Consider the following 18993-nt stretch of genomic DNA (forward strand, 5'->3'; position numbering starts at 1 on the left):
TTGGAGCCACTCTTTTGCTGTACATTTTGATTTAATTCATTTAATTAATTGGATAAGTTAGGAGTTTAAATAGGGGTTAGGGGAGGTCTTATTAATTTAATTAATAAACTATATAAAAAACCTAACCTAAGCCCTTATAAATTCCAAACCCAAACACTCTTCCTTCTCTCTTCTCTCTCTCTCCCAAGTTGAAGAATCCCATAGAAGGCCAAATTCAAAGGTTTTATAGGTATTAAATCACCAATGTTTCTCCATCAAATATTAATGTATGTGATTACTTTCACCTTTGAGACTTCTTTCCTCAAAAAGTTCCATCAAATTGATTTCAATAGATAAGTTTTCATGTGGGTCTTTTCCAATCTCGAAATTATCTTTCAAACTGATTTGTTTGTGCGTTATTTGGGTTTTATTCATGAAATTATTATTAATTATGACTATATTATGCTACTCATTGATGGATTGGTCTAGTTTGTAGAAGATGACCTTTTCCCCTTAACCCTAGGTTATGATCTTGATATGAATTGTGTAGTGTTAGTTAAATTGACTTGGTTATTGGTTGATTTTACTACTATATGATGTTATTGTCTCAAATATGAATATATTGAGATGAATTATAGTCCTATCATGTTAGTTCTTGAGTAATTGATCTAGATTATGACTTTGACCTAAGTCTCTTATCATAGCTATGAACTATTGATGGATTGTGATGTAGTGATTCAATTAGCCTTGTTACCATGTTGGTTATTATAGTATGATTATATTAAACCCATATTGAGTTGATTTAAAGGTTAATGGTAAAACCTTGATGATGGATCATGAAAGAGACTTGGTAAGTCTTGTGATCTCAACTTTGTACTTCAATTATGGTTAATTTTGATCAAGTGATGTTGTATTGAAGTATATCTTGTATTAAGATTGATAGGGTTGGTATGATTCTGAATTTAAATGTCTTGGATATGGTTTTTGAGGTGTTGTCTAATATGAAAATGTTATAAGGATGGTGATAACTTACCAATGTGCCTTATTATGATGTGACTATGTAAATGTGCTAACCTCACATATATGAATTTTAATGAGAGGACTATACTCATGCAATTATTATTGATCTATGATGATGATGATTATACAAGGGATAGACCCTATTACTTATATTAATCTATGATGATTAATAAAGGTATTAAAGACATTTTAAGAGGGACTCTAGCTTAGCAATGAGTGAACTAGAGTGAGAATTGTCCCTTCCCACATAGGGAAGGTAGGATCACTAATGTACTCTTCAGATTGGAGAATATAGTGAATGTAGCATAAAGAGGGTCCTAATTATATCTCTTTGTTCTTGAACTATGGTGCCCCCATAAGAATAATAGCTAGTGGATCCACGTAGTTGCTATGTTCATATTTTGGCACTACCTTTGCAAGTCGTGTGCCTTCTTTCGGTGTAGGATTCTATGACAATGAATTCCACATTATCTCATGTGGTCTATGTTGGTTAAGAAAAGATGTTCCCAAAAGGTAAAAAGATGAACTAAAGGTGTGAACTCTAACTAAGATGACCTTAGGAGGATGTTTTTCGGTATGAATAAACTTATAATTATATATATGATGATATTACACAATGATGATACTATATGATGATTGGTTTCAATTATAAAGATGTGTTTGGTCCATGCCATGTGATGTTTAATGTTAGTCATGATTCTTGTTGGGTTTAATAGATTGAGTAAGGTTATGGTGATTTTCTTGGTGATTCCACGAGTTGACTTAATGAGGGTTCATTGGTAATTATTTTCTTTGGTTATGTTGTAATGAACTCTTATCGATGCTTGTTGCCATCATAACTTGATGATAGAGTTACCTTGACTATGCGTTCAATTATATGGTATGTATGTTAACTTGACTAGGCTTAGTATTATTGGTCTTGTGAGGAACATGCTTTTGACTTAATGAATATGTCTTATTGATTGGTATGGTGTTCTTAAATGTGCATAAGGCTTTTCAAAGTAAATTGCATACTCTAAATGAAATGTCTCTCTTTTAGCATGCTTTCATGGTATGCGTGCATATGGTCTCATACTTAGTACTAGTGGTGTACTAACCCCACTGTAACACTTTTCCCCAACATTTTAGGTTCCGGTCGTTGAAGGGATTTTGAGACGACTTTGAAGGAAGGGTTGAAATTCTGACTCATCCAAGTTAGGTAGGTCCTCACTTTCTCAAGGCAATGCCAATATCAAGCTTACGAATTTGTTTTAGTTTTAAGACTCTTCTATTCTTTCCTTTTAATTTGAATACTAAACATTGTATAGCCTATATGTGGCTTTATTACTTTGATGTATGGGATATGCCCAATTGATATAATCAATTTTAAATGGTTTATGAGAAAAAAATCCAATTAAGAATATGTTATATTTTATATATCTATGTGTAACAAAAGTAAAAGACAATGTAATCTTCCTATACGAAGGGTCTATGTATACTCAATACAAATATTATGTGTATATAGAGGTTAATGTAAACCTAAATGTAGTGTAATGAAATTTTTTTAAAATTTTATTCATTTTTAACTATGAATGTAATGATGTAAGCTTAGAGGGTAGTCTTAGTCCTCAAAAAGGAGGTTGACGCCGGTTATGTCTAGGGGGTGCTCTGACAAACTTGGTGTCAAAGCATGAGGTTGAATATATTCGAGTCAATATCTATATCAACCCCATCTATGTAAATTATTACTCATAATTGTGAAGCGCACCACACTTATGGCTAGGAACCTATGTTATGCTTAGGAAACGCTCACTTTCTTGGAAGTCCAATATTGTGCGTCTAGAGTTTTAGCTCTATGTGCTTTTAGCATATAATCCTTTTATTGTTATTATAGGCAATGAATACTCAAAGAGACACAACAAGAAGACTGGATGAAGAGATCGCAAATGTGGGAGCTCCTACCCGAGGCAATCAAGTTCCTCCTCTTGAAGAAGATGTTAATGATGACCAAGCTCCGACCAATCCTCTTCCTTTCACGGCTGGTGAATTAAGGGCTGCCTTTATCCAAATGTCCCAAGAAATTACTACTCAAGGACAGGCTGCCACTTCTCAAACTCAAGCCATAATGGTTCAAGTTAATCGGGAGGTTATACCCCGAGCAAACCACCATGTTAGTACCATGGCCTACCATTTGAGGGACTTCACTAGAATGAATCCGCCTATTTTCTATGGGTCCAAGGTTGAAGAAGACCCCCAAGATTTCATTGATTAAATCTACAAGATCCTCAATCCTATGGGGTTACTAGAGTCAAGGGCTAAGATAAAGATTAGAGATGCCAAGAGGGAAACATCATTTGATGGTGGTTCTTCAAAGGATAGGCTTGATATCCAAGACAAGACTACGTTTAAGAAGAGGTCCTCTAACCAAGTTCCTATCAAATGTTCCAAGGATCGTGATGATAGGGTCTCTAACCCTAAGCCTCAAAAGGGTAGAGGTACTAGCTCACCAACTAAGAAGATAACTTGTGGAAAGTGTGGAAAGCAGCATTATGATCATTGCCTTAAGGGGAAAAATAATTATTTTTGCTATGGTAAAAGTGGGCACAAAGTTCAATATCTCCCTTATGTTAAGGGTCAAGACAAGAAGAGTTGGCAAGCAAGTGTCTCTAATGATGCTCGTACGAAGAATCGATTTTATGCTCTCCACTCTAGGGGTAACAAGAGACTTCTCCCGATGTGGTGACCGATAAGTTGAAAGTGTTTTCAATAGATGTATATGTTTTACTTAATCCGAGCACTACATTATCTTACTCTTTTGATAGCTAAGAAGTTTGAGATTTTGTCCGACATTATAAATGAAACCTTCATAGTAACTACCGGATAAATGAGTGGGTAGTTCCAAAAATGTTATATAGAAATTGTCCTATAAAGTTACCCAATAGAGTTATTTATGTTATATTAGTAAAGCTTGATATGTTTAATTTTTTTGTCATATTGGGTTGTGTATTGGTTGTGTGATTTCTTTGCCTCCATAGATTGTAGAACAAGGGCAGTGAAGTTTAATTTTTCAAATAAGACCGCTTTAGAGTGTAAGGGGGGAAATTCTATTCCTAGAGTTCGTATCATTTCTTGTTTGAAAGATTGTAGGATCATCTCTAAAGGGTGTCTATACCATATAGTAAGATTCCAAGATTTAGACTAAGAAATTCCTCTCATTGAGTTGGTCCCCGTAGTGAGGGAATTTAGAAGGTCTTTTCTAATAATCTTTCTAGTATTCCTACCGAACGAGAAATTGATTTTGGTATTGACTTGTTACCAGATACAAATCCCATTTCAATTCCTCCTTATTGGATGGATCCTTCCGAATTGAAAGAGTTAAAGGCTCAAATCAAATATTTACTAGACAAATGCTTCATTATACCTTGTATTTCTCCATGGGGTGCTCCAATTTTGTTTGTGAAGAAGCAAGATGCGTCTTTTAGAATATGCATTGATTATCGCCAACTCAATAAAGTCACTATTAAGAAAAAGTACCTTATCCCTTGGATTTATGGTTTGTTTGATCAACTCTAAGGGGAAAAATACTTCTCTAAGATTGACTTGAGATCGGGGTATCACCAACTTAGGGTGAGAGGTGAGGATATTCCAAAAATGGCATTTCGGAGTAGATATGGTCACTTGAGTTTTTAGTAATGTCCTTTTTTCTCTCTAATACCCCGGTGTCATTAATTTATCTTTTTAATAGGGTATTTCAAAGTTATGTAGATTCATTTGTCATTGTTTCATTGATACATCTTGGTATATTTGGAAAATGAGAGTGAACGTATGGACCATTTGAGGGTGGTGTTACGAGTAATTAAGGAACACCAATTATTTGCCAGGTATAGCAAATGTGAGTTTTGATTGAGGTCGGTGGCGTTTCTTGGTCATTTCATCTCTAGTAAGGGAGTTGAGGTTGATCAAAGGAAAACAGAGGCGGTGAAAAACTGGCCTAGACCATTGAATCCTACCGACATTAGGAGTTTCTTTGGTCTATCAGGTTATTTTCGTAGGTTTGTGGATGGTTTTGCAGTCATCACATCTCCCTTTACTACTTTGAACTAAAAGTGTAAGAAGTTTGAGTGGTTAAAGGCATGTGAAAAGATCTTGAAAATATTGAATTATAGACTTACTTCCGCTCCAGTATTAACCCTACCAAAGGGTACAAAGGGTTTCGTGGTATATTTTGATACATCCCTAGTCGGGTTGGGGTCTATTTTTATAAAACATGGGAAGGTTATAGACTATGCTTCTAGTGAACTTAAATTTCATCAGAAGAATTATCTAACTCATGACTTTGAGTTAGCGGCCGTCGTATTTGCGTTGAAAATATAGAGGCATTACATGTATGATGTCCATGTGGATGTGTATACGCTACCATAAAAGTCTTCAATACAGATTCTCTCAAAAAGAATCGAACCTCCCATAATGGAGATGATTAGAGTTGGTGAAAGACAATGACATGAGTGATCTCTATCACCCTGGTAGGGATAATTTTGTAGCGAATGCTTTGAGTCGTTTGTCCATGGGAAGTATGGACCATGTTTAGGAATCCAAGAGAAACCTAGTGAATTATGGTCATAATTTGTCTCATTTAGGGGTACGGATTGAAGATTCTCATATAGGTGGTGTAGTGGTATGTCACAAGTAAGGGTTTCTTCACATTTATCAAGTACAGATTCCCATGATATGTGTTGTTTCAGAAGATAAAAACCTCCACGTCTAGCAAGTCAAGGTTTCTAGAAACAATATTCATGACCCTAAATGATGGGCCCACATAGGACTATAGCTTATTGGATTAACCTAGATAGCTATATACGAATGGTTACACCTTACACAAGTGTTAACCCTCTCTTTTCCGTGTTGGAGAAGACACCAGATCAATGTAGCTCACATGGTCTCATGTCGGTTATTTCACTTCTTTCCCTAATGTAAAAGTAATGAACAATTATGCATGTAAACTCTTATTAAGGCTGTTTTTACGGATACTACAGAGGGTAAGGGAGGGTATGAGACTTCTCTTACTTATTACACGTGTGAGATCTTAAGGGGTGGTTCTAGTAGAGTTCTTTTATGATTATGATTATATTAATAACCTATGAGTAAGTATTAAAGGATAAACATGTTATCAAAACATATTGTAAGTATAAAATGGGTTGCTTAATGTGATACTTAGCTTTGAATAGGATTATGTGGTTCTATCTTTGGCACAAGTGGTGCTTGTGTGATCTACATGTTGGGTTTCTATTACATTAAATTGTCTTTTTATGCTTTTTAAATATATATATATATATATATATATATATATTTATTTATTTATGTTGAGTTAAATTGATAGAAACCATGGTTTTGACTAAATTGTCCTTTCAGATACATTGATGAATTTTATGCATACGGATCATACTTAGTACATATGTTTTGTACTAAACCATTTTGCTTCCTGTTTCCCAAACATTTTGAGGTTCGAGTCATTGAGGAGATTGTGGTCGTTTGATAAGAAGACTTGGACCTTTCCTAAGTCAATTGGTGAGTCCTCATGAGTTCCGATGATAGAGCCACTTATCAAGCCTTATTTGTTTTGCCTATTTTTTCAGACATTTATTCCATTCTCATGTTGACACTTCATTGTAACCTCTATGGACATATTGTAATAGACTAAGAGCTATGCCAAACTATCGTAATCATTATTTAGATGGTTTAATAAGAGACAAATTTAGACTAATTTCTCATGTATCATAATGTTGTTTAAGCAAGAAGCCAAGTAAGCTTCCTATGTAAGAGGTCGATGTATACCTCACTATGTATTTATGCAAAGTTTTAAATTTATTTGCATTTTTTACCTATAATATCTGATGACGAATGGTAAGAAGCTTGTCTTAGTCCTCTTAGAGGACACTGACGCCGGTTACACGTTTAGGTTGTAACAAACTTGGTACCAGAGTATTAGGTTAAAGTAAATCTCATGATTGATGTCTCACTAAACCACGTCTATGTAAGGTCTTATTCATAATTGTGAAGCGCACCACACTTATGAATGAGAGATTATGTGATTCTTAGGAACTTCCACTCTCTTGTTATTTCTTAGTCGTTCAAAATTGTCCTAGATTTATCTTTTCCTTTTCTTCTAATACTTTTATTGTGCTTATATGCAATGTATGCAAGGAGGAATAATGCTCGAAGCGCTGGATAGGAGAATTTGAATGAGGAATTTCCCCCTCAAGTTCCTATTAAAGAAGGGATATGTCTAGCGTTGAGATAAGGTCAGCCATACATAGCTTGACTCAAGTGTTGGCTTGCCAAGTTTCTAGGGATTCAAGGGTGCAAGTGAACACCAAGGATGAACCCTACTACATTTTTTAGTTCTAAGGTGGAGTAGGACCCACAAGGGTTCATTGACAACGTGTTTTAAGTCCTTGATGCTATGGGTGTCTTCACAACAAAAAAATGGAACTTGAACTTGCTTCCTATAAACTCAACGAGGTGTCTCAAGTGTGGTATGAGCAATGAAAGGATGAGAGGATGGTTTAAGAAGGCGAAATTACTTGGAGATCTTTCAAGACGACATTCCTTCATGGGTTCTTTTCCTTGTAACTAATGGAGAGGAAAATGCAAGAATTCATCAATCTTCGTCAAGGGGTATGAGCGCGAAAGAGTATAGCCTCAAGATCACTCAACTATTCAAGTATGCTCCTAGTATGGTTGCGGATTCTAAGGCTAAGATGAACAAATTTGTCATGGAGATATCCAATCTTCTGGTTAATGAATATAGGTCGGGCTATGTTGTTTCCTAGAATGAACGTCTCTCCTCTCATGGTTCATGCCGAACAAATTGAGAAAAATCTTAAGAAAGTTGGTAAGGAGTTGAAGAAGGTAATAGTAGAAGATGGGAATTATTCTAAGACTAGATTTGAGGTTCAAGACAAGCCAAGGTTCAAGAGGAGGTTTTCCAATCAAGTCTCTTTTAATGTTCCAAGGATCAACAAGAGTAAGGTGCTAACTACCAAGCCCCAAGAGGGAAAATATGGAAGATCTAATATTGAGAAGCCTATTTCTGCAAAATGTGATAACAAACATGTTGGTAAGTGCTAGTTGGCAGGGGTAATTACTACAGTTGTTGCAAGAGTGGTCATAATAAGAGAGATTGCCCTTTGATGATGGCTGAAGGAAGGGAAAATGTTCAAGAACAAGCTAGTGCCCCGAATCTGGATGCTCCTAAGAAGAATAAATTAGTATGCTTTCCAATCCCAAAGTGATCAAGAGAGCTCAGCGGACGTGGTTACCGGTATGTTATAATTATCTTTTATTGATGTATATGCTTTGTTGGCTCCGAGAGATACATTATCATTTGTGACCCCTCTTGTAGCCATTAAATTTGAAATACTACACGACATATTAGACAAGTCTTTTTGCGTTTCTACCCTGATTGGTGATTCCGTGGTTGTTAAGAGAGTCTATAAAGGTTGTGTTATTTCATTTCCCAATAGAGATACATTAGTTGACATAATAAAAGTTGATATGTTATATTTTGATTTCATAATGGGAAAGGATTGGTTGCATGCTTTTTTTGCCTCTATTAATTGTAGTTTAATGGTAATACAATTTCAGTTTCCAAATGAACCCATTTTTGAGTGGAAGGGAGGAAACTCAAATCCTAGGGGTAAGATCATTTCATGTCTAAAAGCTTTCAAATTGATTGCAAAAGGTTCTCTCTACCACATAGTAAGAGTTAGGGATCTTGGATCTAAGGTCCCTACCATAGAGTCGGTACCCGTAGTAAGGGAATTTACGGAGGTCTTTCCAGCTGACCTACCTAGAATACCTCCCACGCAGGAAATTGACTTCATCATAGATTTGTTGTCAGATACACAACCTATTTCAGTCCCTCCGTATCGGATGGCCCCCACTAAGTTGAAAGAACTAAAGGCTCAAATCAAGGATTTTCTATATATGAGTTTTATTCAACCAAGCATATCTCTATGGGGTTCCATGGTATTATTTGTGAAGAAGGATGGGTCTTTGTGAATTTCTATCGATTGTCTTTAATTAAACAAAGTCACTATAAAGAATAAGTACCCGCCCCTAGGATCGATGCCTTATTTGATCAACTCAAAGGAGTGAGTTACTTTTAAAAGATTAAATTAAGGTTGAGTTATAATCAACTTAGAGTGAGAGGTTGAATTCCAAAAATGACGTTTCAAATAGAATATGGTCACTTTGAACTCCTCATTATGTCATTCGGACTAACAAATGCCCTTGCAGCTTTCATGGATCTTCTGAATCGAGTTTTTTTAAAATAACTTGAGTTTTTTGTGATTGTCTTCATTTATGACATTTTGATATACTCTAGAAGTGAGACTGACCATATGAGCCACTTGAGGATAGTTTTGAAAGCTCTCAAGGATAACCAACTTTTTGCTAAGTTTAATAAATGTGAATTTTTGTTGAGATCGATTGCGTTTCTTGCGCACATTATATCTTGTAAAGGGGTTGACTTCAATCCAAAGAAGACGAAAGTGGTCAAAAGATTGCCTAGACCTTTGAGTCCTACCCAACATATAAAGTTTTCTAGAGTTGGCCGGTTACTATAGGTGGTTTGTTGAGGGATTCTTCTATATCACATCTCCATTAACGGCCTTAACCCAAAATAAGTCTAAGTTCTAATGGTTTAAATTTTGTTAAAAGATCTTCAAATTATTGAAGGATAGACTCACCTCTGCTCCAGTGTTGACTTTATTGGAGGGAACCAAAGGGTTTGTCTAGGGTGTGTGCTTAGGCAAAATGTCAAAATAATAGCATATGCCTCTATTCAACTCAAGCCTCATGAGAAGAATTATCCAACTCATGATCTTGAATTTGGGGCTGTGGTTTTTGCATCAAAAATTTTGAGACACTATCTCTATGGGGTATATGTTGATGTGTTCACGCATCACTCTACAATATGTATTTACTAAAAAATACTTGAATCTACACAAAGTAAGATGGTTAAAACTTTTAAAGGATTATGATACGAGGGTCATTTTAAATCCCGGGAAAGGTAATGTGGTTTCAAATACACTAAGTTGATTGACCGTGGTTATGTGGCTCATGTGGTTGATGATAAGAAAGAGTAAGCGAAAGAGGATTATAGGTTTGCTCGATTGGGTGTTCAACTAGAAGAATATCGAAAGGGTGATTTTTAGTGGTTCACCACAACTCAAAGTCGTCATTAATAGTTGGGGTAAAATCGAAGCAACACCTTGATCCTTTATTGATGGATTTATGGAAACGATCTTTAGTAAATATAATGAGTCTTTCTCGCAAGGAGAAGATGGGGTGCTTAGGTATAAAGGAAGATTGTGTGTATCATATGAGGATAGTTTGAGGGAATTAATCATGGAAGAGGCTCATGGATACCGATAATCCATTCACCTGGATGCCAAAAAGATATATCACGACTTACGGGAAAGTTAATGGTGGAATGGTATGAAAAGGGACATAGCAAATTTCGTTGCTAAATGTCCAAATGGACAACAAGTCAAAACGGAGCATCAAAGGTCTGGTGTCTTGACTCAAAATATAGAAATTCATACATAGAAATGAGAGCTTACTAAGATTGACTTCGTAGTAGGGCCGCCTCATACTAGAAGACAACATGAATCAATATGGGTCATTGTAGATAGGCTAACCAAGTCCGCACATTTTCTTCCCATCAAAGCCACATATTCAACGGAGGACTCTGCCAAATCGTGCCTCAATGAAATATTGAAGATTCCTGGAGCCCGTTTATCCATCATATCAGATGGAAGAACTCAAATCACCTCTCATTTTTTAAGGCTTTCCAATGTGGGTTTGGTACGAAGGTGAAGCTTTGTACCACTTCTCATCCAAGAAAGATGGAAAAATGGAACACTCCATTCAAACTCTTGAAGATATGTTAAGGGCATGTGTAATTGACTTCAGGGGTGATTGGGATGACCACCTACCTTTGATAGAGTTCTCCTACAACAATAGCTACCATTCAACTATCTCTATGGTGCCCTTCAAAGCACTCTATGGATGGAGGTGTAGATTCCCAGTTGGGTAGTATGAGGTATATAAGTATGCTTTAGTTTGTCCCAACATAACTTATGAAGCCCTCCAGAAGGTTCGGATACTAAGAGATAGAGAAAAAATGCTCAAAGTCGGCAAAAATCTTATGCCAACACGAGAAAGAGGGACCTTGAATTGTAAGTAGGAGATTGGGTCACTTTGAAAATTTCACCCATGAAAGGGGTGATGTGGTTTGGAAAGAAAGGGAAACTTAGTCCTCGTTATATAGGCCCGTATGAAATTTGGAAGCGAGTTTGGTGTGTTGCCTATGAGTTGAAGTTGCCAAATGAGTTGGCCTTGATTCATCCGGTGTTCGATGTTTTTGTCATGACCCGAAAGTACCCCCTAGATGTTAGGGAGAACCCTTGGGTCATGATTTGGCGTACATGACTGTTTGGGGTCTTGTACAAGCCCTTTACTATCGTTCATTACATAAGACATGAAAAGTAGTGCATAATTAAAACTTTTAAAGACATTTAATATAAAAAGAAGAATTTTTTCATAAATACATAGAGAATCTCATCGTCACAAGCAAACTTAAAGACACGACAAAATACCTTAGGGACACGACCTTCTACATTGAAAGAAAATACATAATAAGTGTTAATCTTAAAACTAACAAAAACATAAACTATGTCCTCGAATATATAATGACATACCAAATCTTGAGAGAGTAGATTTCCCAAGCTTTGACTTCAAATCTTCCAAAAAGCCTCCAACCTATACTTATAGAGTATAGAAGAGTATAGGGTTAGTACAAATAATGTACTAAGTATGACATATACAAAAACATGTTAAAAGATACATTTTAGTAAAATAAGCTTTCATGCAAAATAATTAAAGCATTCACGAATTTAGAAAAAAAACATCATAAGTAACATCATTTAACACTTAGAGTCTAAATTTGTACAGTAACTACCTTGACTTTACAGTGAACCAATTTGACACAAAAACATTGAACTCCCAAAGCAAATCAAAGAGTAAGTGAACTCATTTCCGTAGGAGTTTCATAAATAAGGTCACCCTAAGACTCACAAAGGTAAGACATGAAGGAAGTGCACATACACCTCCTTCAATACACCAAAGTGATCCTCAAGACTATACTTATTTGGCTTACTCACCTCGGGAGAACAAGCCACCATTCAATGACAAGACATTAGAAGAACACCCAAATAATAAACCAAAACTTCCCTTTCGGAATGCCTACTTAGTTCAATGATTAGATGGCATCCCATACTACCACGTACCCTAAGTAATACACTCTTTTAGAAGGCTTGGCACCAAGACTCCCCTTTTTGAAGGTCTACTAAGTGAAATGGATAGGTAGCATCCCATTGCACCACCTACCTAAGTAGTACGTTCTTTTAGGAGACTTAGTTCATTGAATTCATATAAAACTCACCAAGACTCCCATTTCGGAATGCCTACCTAGTGCAATAAATCAATAGCGTCCCACTCCACTACCTACCCTAAGTAGAACACTCCTTTAGGAGACTTAACATTTTCACTTCTTTTGAGGGGGTAAGATTAACCGACATAGACCATGAGAGCTAGACATGGAATCCCGACATTAACCTCTAGTGGATGAGGGATCCTCACTTTCCTAGAGTAAGGTCACTCTCTTAGCTTTTACATGGATTTCTCAATAGTTATACATATGTGGGCGCATAGTTAACGCATAAGGAGATTGGTACTAAGTACCTCATTCTATAATAACGAGGAGTACTCATCTCAAGATGTACTTTTGAATAAAACATCTCAACTCACGAAGTGTAACCCCCTCTTCTTCATATCCTCTCGGTGCTAGGCATAACTCCCCACAAATTCTCAACATTATAAACTATAGGTTAAACATAACTCCTAAATGCCAGATCAGAAGTAACGAAGGGAATTCATCTTTCGACCCATCTTAGAAAGCTCTTAGGATGTAGTGGGGTTTCTAAAAAACACTTTATCTTAACTAACGAAGAGTGTTCACCCCAAAACTCCCTTTTTTGCATAACTTGGCTTCATTCATTCATTCATTCATTCAAATGAGTGTGTGTGTGTGTACATTTTACATTTAACTTATATACATTCTTTAGACGTTCAATCATCACATCACACACTAGCGTGCTCACCAACACTTACGTCACTTAGGCATAATTAAGTAAGACATACAATTCAAGCTTCGTAACACATATCAATAAGAACCATCTTCATCATCACTTCATATCACACATTTGGTCTTCAAATTCATACTCATAATACACACGATTACATCCAAATGCAACAATTAAACACCGCCACCAAGAAGGTGGACCATACCACTCAAGAGTAATTTATAGTAAGAATTATACAATATAAGCAACTCACCATTTAACCAAGACATAACAACCTTTAACCAATTTTACAATATCTAATCATAATAAGGCACTTAGGTCAGTATCTAAATCATAATAACAACACAAGAAAACAAAAGTTCATACCCTACACAAACATGTTTATTTACCCCTTTTCTTAAGCTAAAAGTTTGAAATAAGCATAAATATAAGTTCATTAGGTTTTGAGATTCAAATAATCAATTAATACTAGAATAAAAAAATTTGAATCATTAAAACACTTTTACAAGAAGATCCATGATTAGAATCAAAGATAGAAGAAAGTAGAGTTTGAAAACCCTTATTGAAATCTCTTAGAAAGGACTCCCTGAATGGAAGAGGGTGTAAGTATAGATACCATACATAAAATATAAGAAAAACACAATGATTTTGATGAATAAATATTTCCAAACCATCCCTCCTTTCCCTCCTTGAGTCTTAGCTCCAATGGTGACTTTGAGAGAGTTTTCTTTGGAGAGGGAGTTTGAATATTTGAAGTGAGGGGGTGATATCTAGGTCTAGGATATAAAACTAATCTAATATAGCTTAAAAACCCTAAAAATATCATCCTAGGGAAATAAAATACTTGGGGTGAATTTACAAAATATACCAAGTCAAGGCACTTCACGTCCAATAGCTTTTGCAAGACCACCATCGACGACCATCAACGACAAACTATCGATGCATCGATGTCCCATTAATGTTGACTCGTGTTTGGTACTGCAGCTCCCAAATTGTCCAGGGTTCAGGTACAATCGACGGACCAAGTGGATGATCAATCGATTGGTCTACTGGTCATCGACTGGTTTGTTGGTCGACACTATTTTGGAAATTTTGGGTTCAGGTCTCGGGTCCTTGTCTAAGGCCCCGCGTGGGTCCTTGGTGGAGTCGTACCCAAAAGTTAAAACCCTACTCATATTTATCTAGGTCTTAGTAACACCTCACATCAATTTGATTAAAATGAAAAAGTAAAACTCACTCAAACACATCTATACACATAAGCACTTTCTAAGGCACACTTTGCGAACGTCATGGATGTTATCAGACGTTTGACCTTCTATTTTAACCAAACTTCAAACACTGCATAAGAACATCAATATAACGAATTTTCACTTAAAATTAACTCAATAAACCATTATGAAGCTCTAGTTTACCTTAGTTTGTTTAAGGGTGTTACAGTTTCTATGCTTAAGAAATGTATAGGTGATCCGGTTTCCATTCTTTCTCTAAGAGGTTTAGGAGTAAAAGAAGACCTTTCTCATTAATAGGTCCTGGTTGGAATATTGGACTTACAAGTTAAGAAATTTAGAAATGAGGAGATTGCCTCTGTAAAATTTCTATCGAGGAACCACCTTGATGAGGGAGCAACATGGGGGGCTAAGGCTGACATAAAATCCTCCTATCCTCATCTTTTTCTCTTTAAATCCTAGTGAAGGTTAAGGTTAGTAATTTCTTCTATGACTATTATGAATGATGTTGAACTTATCATATTTTTCTAATATGTCTATATTGTAGTAGAAATTCATACCTAAGTATGTGTTGTGCTATATGTATTCATGAAAATAGTATTGAGAATTATTGTTGTTGATATGATAATAAATCATCATATAAAACTTTTGATGTTCAAAAAAAGAGCTCACATTGAAATGAAGAAGGTAGTTCCTCCTTATATGATATAAAAAAGTTGAGCTAGAGTATATTGTATGCTATTAGTTATGTTCTTATGTGTTGTTGCTATGATTATATATTGAAAGGAGTGAGTGATTACTCCGATGAGTTGTGACCCATTTTGCATGCATTTTTTCTTGATGGGGCTGCTAGTCTTGAGTCTCTTCCTCTAATAAAGGTCTAGAGTGTCATTCGGGGACGAATGTTCCAAAGGGGGAGTATTGACAGACCCCACAAATTCCATGACCTATAATAGAGCCTTATATGTTGAGTAATGATGATTTTATACCCAAATAAGTATAAATAACTTGTTTGAGAAGTTTTGGGTCTATAGTATTAAAGAAAGGTCGTAACATCCTAAAATTAGTTAAATTGAAGTATTTAACATCTCTATGGTTGGTTAAGGTTTTGGAGGAACATATGAAGTCCAAAAATTATAAAAATAAGGGTCCTTGGAGAGGACCCAAACATGGACGAGCAGGCTTCAAAAGCAGCCTGCGTGCAACATGTTTTTGGTAGGTGCTGCGCGACTCGCAACCATCACAGAGAGTTTTACACCTAGCCTTGTACGCGGGGCCTACATGATCCTCCCTTCATCACCCAAAATTTCCAAAATAATCATGAAATTAACCCCGTAACGGGCAGCCACTTCCCAGATTCATCAAAGTCGTATCTTAAGCATTTTCACTTAACGAAAAGGCCTATAGGTGAGGGGTCTTTTGGGTAATTTATGGGGTAACATTATATAGTATTAGGGTCTTTTTAGGTCAATTTTAAAACTCAAATAAAGTCTCAAAAGTTGAAATAAAAAATCACTCTCATCTTTCTTAAATTCTCTCTTTCTCCAAAACACCATTGAAGACCACTAGAGCTCAAAGAAGAAGATCAAGTGTGTTATTTCTTAAAAATAACACACTCCAAAATAGCAACACCTATTTTTTGTTAGACTACACTTTAAAAGTGTGGCCAAATAGTTTTAGTTGGCAACAACTATTTATATGAATGGCCACACTTTTAAAGTGTGTTATTTTTATAATTGAAAATACAACACATTAAAAATGTGGCCTTAGTGTTTTCACCAAAATTTTATATTCCCTCCAACTCTTTAACATTTAAGTTTGATCTCCCTCCCATTTTTATTTGGCCAAAAAAATAAAACATTAAAGAAATATTAAAAAGAATAAAACATTAAAAAAATAAAAAGGGCAACATTCCCAAAACTTCAGATGAAGCTTTCACTTTCAGCTGAAGAATACGTTTTCATCCAGAAATGAAGAACCCATTTGCAAGAACTGAAGAAGAGGATCGAATAATGAAATAAATCAATTTTCGTCACATTTCTGTCAAACTTTAGCTGAAGAACACCATTTTCAGTCGAAGAATCGAAGAGCAGTATGATTTCTTTGAAGGCGAACTGAAGAAGACGATTTTCTTCTCAGAGCGTCGTTGTTCAAGATTGGAGAGCTGAAGAAGACGATTTTCTTCAAAGATTTTTGGGTAAACTTCAATTCCATCAGATTTCCTTTTGAACATTAAAAGAAAATGCTTCACAAATCAACTTGCCTCATGTCTTAAAGCTTTAGGTTGTTGGAATAGAGTTTATCAGGTTAGAGATTTTTGTCTTCCTGAGTTCATAATTTGATCACCTTATGCTTGGTTTGTCTAGTGCATTTTCAAGTATAGATAGTAAATTTAGCTAATTCAGTCGTTTTGGCCATAAGTATAAATAGTAACTCTATTTGCTTGAAATCTGTCAAAACGCGGCTGGGTCGACGGACCTCACGACGAGACGTCGTGGTCACAACGAGCCGTCGAGGACCTTGCGACGGGCCGCCGTGGACTTCGCGACGGGCCTTCGTAGTCATGATAGGCCATCGTGGTCATGATGGGTCGTGGTCATGACGGGCTGTCGTGGTCATGACGGGCCATCGTGGTCATGACGGGCCGTCGTGGTCATCCGTCGTGGTCATGACAGGCCATCGTGGATTCCATCGTCCCATACTTGAAAGTTTCTTCTTCTACTTCTCTGATCTTCATGATGAACATGCAAGACGGACCGTCATGGCTACCACGGTCCGTCATGCTTTCCGTTACAGTTGAAATTTCAAATTGATTAATTGTTAAATTTGATAAATTTGTGTTCTTTCTTGATCGAACAGATTTGTTTACTAGAGGAATTGATATTCAAGCAGTTAACGTTGTTATCAAATCTGATTTTCCAAAGAACTCAGAAACGTATTTGCACGGGGTATGTATAACAGATCTTTGATCTTGCTTATTGTCTTATATATTGTTGCTATTTCATCATTGGTAATTTATTGTTAGTGTCTTTGGTTTGAATTGAGCTAAGGTTTTGTTTCTATTGACCACTATTCATCTTGCTTGTTTGGTATGGTTGAAGTGTAGTTTTTCTATGTCAGATTTAGTTTCCTTGTTTGATCATGTGGAACATATTAACTACACAAGGAAACTAATCTAATTTTCTTTAATTTTTGTTGTTGTTGTAATCTACAATCTGGAATTGTCTCTCTTTAGTTGTTGTTAATGTATTTGGTTTAAATTGAGCTAAGGTCTTACTTCTTTTGTTTCACTGTTTTTTGGCATTTCTATAGAACATTGGCATGGTATGGAATCTACAATCTGCGGATTTGTTGTTAATGTTTTCTATGACTGCTGCTTCTATATATAAATATTTATGTCACTAAAGTCTATTTTCTTTCTTATTATATAGAATATCCATGTTATAACTATAACTTTTGACATCCTAGTAGAAGGCATGCTTCCATAACTACAACAAATAAACAAATAATTATTAGGAGAATCTAATTGTTTGTGTCTCCTCGTTAATTCCCTTTTTCTTTAATGTTCGTGTTAGTTTGCGTGCATCATGGTTGTTGTATAACACCAAATATTTTATATTGTTTCTTATGAAGTTTGAACCCTAATGCAATTATTCATTGTTGTTGAACTCATTTGGAATCCTAGACACCTAAGGGAAGATCATCTACTTTGAACAAGAAAAGACAAGTAGGCATCTACTTTGAACATCAAAAGATGCAATCTAATTTTCTGTAACTGCTGTATTTCTGGCCTCTCTATATTGTTGCAATATGAACTTCTTACCTCTTCTATATAACTGCCAATATCGTATTTGTGTAGGGAAATGGAGGTCATCAAATTTGAAGTGGATGATGAAGTGTTTTTGAACTACTGTAAAAGTTTAAATACATATTTGATTTATTGTGTACACATTTAGAATATTGATGTATAAGTATGGGTATGTACATAACACATACTGTCTTTTGGTTGTACATGAAATATTTTTCGATGTTTATTTGAAATATATAGCTTCAATTTAATGATTAATTAGTTCATTTTGTGTTTTAGGTCACTTGTATGTATGTAAATATATTATATATATTTTTACTACATGTAGGCTTATAAATGTTGAAGTTACACTTTGTAAGTGTTGCTCTAGGTAGATAAAAAGTTACACTTTGAAAGTGTTGCAATAGATGACCAATAAAAGGCAACACTTTTTAAGTGTGACCAATAAATCTGAAAAGGCAACGCTTTCAAGTGTAGTCTAACAAAAAATAGGTGTTTCTAATGCACGTCTTCAAAGTGTGCCCTTATACCTATTTGGCTACACATTATAAGTGTAGCCAAAGATGGCAACATTTAAAAAGTGTTGCCTAATGTCAAAGGTTACTCTTCTTTTGGGCAGCCCCTAAAAAGTGTTGTTGAATGTCCAAAAGTGTAGCCTTTTATCAAAGGCTACACTTTTTGCTAGTTTAGGCTACACTTACGTGGTGTTGCGGTAGGCCGAAAATGGTGTAGTGTTATGTATATTTGGTAAAGGAATTATAAAGGTCATTTG

Source organism: Solanum lycopersicum, chromosome 1, assembly GCF_036512215.1.
Source record: "Solanum lycopersicum chromosome 1, SLM_r2.1".
Lineage (NCBI taxonomy): Eukaryota > Viridiplantae > Streptophyta > Magnoliopsida > Solanales > Solanaceae > Solanum > Solanum lycopersicum.